General features: G+C 47.6%; 1 long non-coding RNA gene across 1 annotated transcript; it reads left to right on the top strand.

Moving 5' to 3' along the window:
- The first annotated feature begins 350 nt into the window (after positions 1-350).
- On the top strand, positions 351-4166 carry LOC307108521. The gene is made up of 3 exons (XR_013814320.1): positions 351-846; positions 944-1280; positions 2273-4166. It is a non-coding gene; the product is annotated as an uncharacterized lncRNA (long non-coding RNA).
- The last annotated feature ends 1144 nt before the right edge of the window (positions 4167-5310 follow it).

Here is a 5310-nt window from a genome sequence, read left to right as displayed (position 1 = left end):
TGCCTGGGTTGTGCGCTTGATCCTCAGTAGGGGGTGTGCAAGAGGCGACCGATAAATGATTCTCTCTCACCATTGGTGTTTCTATCTCTCCTCTCCCTTCTTTTCTCTGAAATTAATAAAGACATTTTTTAAAATGATAACTGTGTCTCAGTTGTAGCTATAGATTGTAAATCTTGTGTCACATCAAATTTTGCCAACAGATACTAATGACTTTACTGAAAACAGGATAGTTAGAATGGAATTGAAAGTGTAAACACACCCAAGTCCAGTATCATATTAGCAAATAACTTCCTTATTATGACATTAGCAAATATTCAGTCTTTAAGATGATCCATGATATATTCAACAGTTATCACGGGAGCATAATTTTTTTAAATGATTTGTCCAAAGTTTCTATTCATCCATCCTAGCAATAGAGCCAAGTGTCTGAGATACAACAGCTGCCTGGGAATCTTGTCCAACGAGCAAGTTCACTGCTATCCACAGTTCTATCTGGTCTTTCCCACCCCCAAGCAAACACAAAAGATTTTTGTCATTCTTGGCGTTGGGCAAGAGAAGTAGCAAGACATGCGGGCCAGGCTCCAGAGGCGGAATGTCCCTCCACCTGTTTTGTGCTGGAAGACAGACTTCTAGGGGTGAGGCGGTCGGGGGGGGGGGGGGCTGTGTCCTGGAGCAGCAGCTGAATGCGCCAGCAGGACCCTTGGCAGCAGGAACTGGGCACTGAGGCTGGGCATTCAGGAGAGCTAAATGCAGAAAAGAAACTTGAGCAAACTGCTTCCTGGTATACTGAGGACCTGAATGGGAAATGAAGACGTACCAGATTCTCGCTGTTCTTACACAGCCAAGGTCAGATTTTCAACTCCTATTTATTCTGGTATTTCCCCCCAAAAGTGCTATGGCAATGTACAAAGGCAATAAAAACTCTCTCTCTTTTTTCTTTTAGAAAAGTGCTACTGCTGTATTACGCTCTTGCTTGCAAAGCTCCCCCATCCCAAAGTAACAGCTGCATATCATAGTCAAGCACAACCACGGTGGAAAGGTTCCTCTAGGACAGTGGTCGGCAAACTCATTAGTCACCAGAGCCAAATATCAACAGTACAACGATTGAAATTTCTTTTGAGAGCCGAAAACCAACTTCTGCGCATGGGCCACGAAGTTTCAATCGCAGTGTACGTGCGCGCCCGCACGTGGTATTTTGTGGAAGAGCCACACTCAAGGGGCCAAAGAGCCGCATGTGGCTCGGGGGCCGCAGTTTGCTGACCACTGGGCTAGGAAGACAGGTGACTTATTCTAACTCTCAAAGGGACTGCTCCGTAGGTGGGAGGGCGGAATGTGCCAGCTTGCTTGTTGACCATTTCTTGTTTGATGTCATGTGAACAAAAAGCTGGGGCTAACGTCTGGCCTCTCCGGCCTGGCAGACAAAAACCCCGTCACTCAGCGGGCCCCCTGGACTGGGAGAGCTTGAGGCAGGAAGGACTACCTCCAGAGTCGAGCACGCATTACCTGAGGAGGTGGGCTGGCAGCAGGAGGGGGAGCAGGCGCAGGCTGCTGTGAGTTTTGTGCCGTGTGCCCGGTGCCTTCTGGAACCCGGGATTACAATCTAGAAGCCTAGCAGTTTGGGAGCATTCCTCCAGCAGCTTTCAGTTTTTCAGGAAGTGCAAAAGTAATTGTTTACTCAAAATGAGACCTCAAGGATGACTTTTAGTTAGAAAAAAAATCTTCACCCTAGTTTCCTCTTAAGAAAATAAATTCGTTATTATGGAACAAATGTGTTTGCTTATAAACAAAGTCTTTCAAAAGAGACCTTCTATGGGGACAATCCTATTAAAAGGGGTTTTCAGTGAGAAGTGGAATAAAACATTCTATCATAGAGAAAAGTGTTTAAGGGGTGTAGTTTTTCCAATTATTTTCATTAAAAACTGACAAACAGTGGCTAACCTCCCATTAAACTCCACATCTAATTCATGGGAGTACTGGATATTTGAAAAGTCTGCCCTGGGAGAGGCCATGGAAAATTCCAGGCCTGTGTGTCCACAGGGACTTCCTTGTGGAGTGTCCCGGATTTGAGACCTTGCCTCTTGGCTGGGGCTGCAGGGAATGGTAGCAACCAGTAGAGGCAAACCTTTCTGGGCCAGGAGCCGGAAGCCCCATCCTGGAACCTGAGCCCCTTCCTGGAGCCAGGGGCCTTCTCCTGGAGCCGGAAGCCGGGGGCCCTGTCCTGGGATGGCAGATCCTCCAGAGCCCAGGCAGAGCGTGCACCTCTCTTCCACAGGGTCGAGAAATGTGGGCAACAGCATCTATTACCAACCTCCCTCATTTCGTCGGCAAGAACAAAGCGAGCTGTTTCAATTGGCACAGAAGTGCATTTGCTCATTAAACCGGCAGCACTGCTCAGAGACCTATCCTGTGCCGGTTGTATGCTCAGTGCTGGGGTGTAAAGGTGAATGAGACTCATGGGCCCACAGTCAGGATGGTCCAAAACTGACGTAGGTAAATCATTCTGGACAACAACCCAGCTGGGACCCGGGTTCCTCACCCTCCCTCCAGGGGTGTTGCACCCAAACTTCGCAAGGGACCCGTGTCTCCCTTCCATAGGACCCAGGAACCTCGGGTGCTGGACAGCTGCTGTGCCAGGGAGATACTGTAAAAAGCTAACATCCAGCCCCAGACTGGATGATTCCAAGAAGTCTGACTCCATCCCACCGGCCACGTCTTTCTCACTCTTGCCCTAGAGGAGAGCAGCAGGGGCAGGTGCCCTTCCCTGGATGGCCGCCCATGACGTGTCCAGCAGAGAACTCTCCTCTCTCGCATTTGTTCTTGCGTGTAAGTTTCCCAGCGAAGCCCACGAGGTCTCATGGATTCATCAGAGGCCCGGCTGCACGACAGTGAGAGCACGTGAGGATCAGTCTTATACAGCAGTTTCCCAGCTTCTGTGACACTGCACGCACAAGGCTGAGATCACCTGTTCTAGAACTCCTGTCCTTCGCAAAAAGGGTTTAATTTTCAGTTCTGGTGGGTTGCCGAGGGAGGGAGTGGGAAACGCTGCAGGGAGTCTGCAGCCTGTCCTAGCGGGAGTACAAAGGCGGTGCCAAGGAACTCCAGGGCGCCTTCTCCAGCAGCTTGGCCCCTCCGTGACCCTGACCCTGACCCTGACCCTGACCCTGTCTATCTGAAACCTCCCTCAACTACTGACTGACTGTACAGATGTTTGTTTCATGTCTCCATTCATTTAGTCAATCAAAGCTGTATGAACTTAAGAGATAATGAACAGGAAAGTGCCTGGAAAATGTATAAAACTCTGTCCAGCTAACGTTATTTGAATATCAAAGGTGTCTAGCATTTATTAGTTTTATTTCTATCTATTCCATTCATTCTTTTTTAAAATATATTTTTATTGATTTGAGAGGAAAGGAGAGGGAGAGAGAGATAATAACATCAATGATGAGAGAGAATCATTGATCGACTGCCTCCTGCACGCCCCACACTGGGGATTGAGCCCACAACCTGGGCATGTGCCCTGACCAGGAATGAAACTGTGACCTTCTGGTTCATAGGTTGATACTCAACCACTGAGCCATGCCGGCTGGGCCTCTTTTTGTTTTTAAGCTAGGAATTTACTAGTATTCTCCAGATGAAGCCCAGACTATACAATACACATGCATGGACCTGCTCCGACCGAACGGAGGTGGAGGTGGAACTCCAAGGACTCCAAGGAGCACAGTGGAAAAGCACTGGAAGAGACACCAAAAGGGTGGAAAAGTTCAAAAATTCCCTAAAAACGTTAAGTCTCACCTTCTCTGTAGCTTGACTGTGATGGTGAATCTACAAACCTACACGTGTGATGAAACTGCATAGAGCAGAACGCACACCTACACAAAGGGGTACCTGCAAAACTGGTGTTGTCGGAAAGATGTGCGGCTTGTACCCATGAGCATCTCCTGGCTCTGGTATTGGCCTGTAGCTTTGCAGGATGTCACAACTGGGGGAAACTGGGTACAGGGTACACAGGCTCTCTCTATTATTTCTCCCAACTGCAGGTGACTCTGCAATTACCTTAGAATAAAAAATTTCATTAAAGTAAATAAGTAAATCCACAGCGTGAATTTCTCCTCTTGTCCTTTTCCTCCTCCTGAAATTGCAGCTGGCCAAACGAAAATCTACCTGGGACCACCAGGGCATCCATATTAATGGACATAGGCAGGTGTACCAGGAAGCCTTCAGGTATAACTTCATTGTAGACTTCTAAAGAAAATGTTTGAACCTGGCCAGCATGCCTCAGTGGTTGAGTGTCGACCTATGAACCAGGAGGTCAAGGTCCATTCCTGGTCAGGGCATATGCTCAGGTTGCGCGCTGATCCCCAGTGTGGGGCGTGCCGGAGGCAGCCGATCAATGGTTCTCTCTCATCACTGATGTTTCTATCTCTCTCTCCCTTGCCCTCGAAATCAATAAAAATCTTTTTTTTTTTTAAATAAAGAGAATGTTTTACACTTTTTTTTTATTCACCAAAGTCCCTAAGAGGAGGAGACGCAGTGAATGTTGAATGAGAGAATGATAAATGTCTTGAGAGGTCAATGTCCCTCCCACACCTACTCTCAGTATTTCTAGTTTCCTGGGGAAACAGCAGAGGCTGTGTCTTGAGGTGAAACGGGGCCCCACATAAGGCAAGCACAGTGGGGACCACAGGCCTTGCTCTGAAACCGTGGCTCACCCCGACCTTGCAGGACAGCTAGGGAGGAGCTCTTGTGTGGTTCAATGACACACAGGCTCTCCCCTGACCAGCTCTTGTGAATTTTTGACATAAATGTGCATATATATTCGATATTTTTGTGGGGAAGACATTGTGATATGGGGTGTTTCGCTTCACAATCTATAACTAGGTATTTCAAATAGTAGGTCAATTAAAACAATTAAGTACTACGTAACATACGTTGAGCCTAACTTTATTTATTTTTTAAAATTGTGACTTTATCTTTTTAAAATATTTTTATTGATTTCAGAGAGGAAGGGAGAGGGAGAGAGAGAAACATTAATGATGAGAGAGAATCCTTGGTCAGCTGCCTCCTGCATGCCCCACACTGGGGATTAAGCCTGCAACCCAGGCATGTGCCCTGACCAGGAATCCAACCGGGACCTCCTGGTGCATAGGTCAACGTTCAACCACTGAGCCACGCTGGTCGGGCATGAGTCTAATTTTGGACTGTTAGCATCGCATGTATCAGCACCGCTACCAGACATGATACACCTGCTTGCCTCTATGGATATGGCTGGGACCTTTTGTGACTTGGAGTGTAGTCCCAAGTGTAGTTGCT

The sequence above is a fragment of the Cnephaeus nilssonii genome (genome assembly GCF_951640355.1).
Source record: "Cnephaeus nilssonii genome assembly, chromosome: 12".
Classification (NCBI taxonomy): Eukaryota; Metazoa; Chordata; class Mammalia; order Chiroptera; family Vespertilionidae; genus Cnephaeus; species Cnephaeus nilssonii.
Note: the sequence above shows the minus strand (reverse complement) of the source record. Positions and strands in the feature narration are given on the sequence as shown.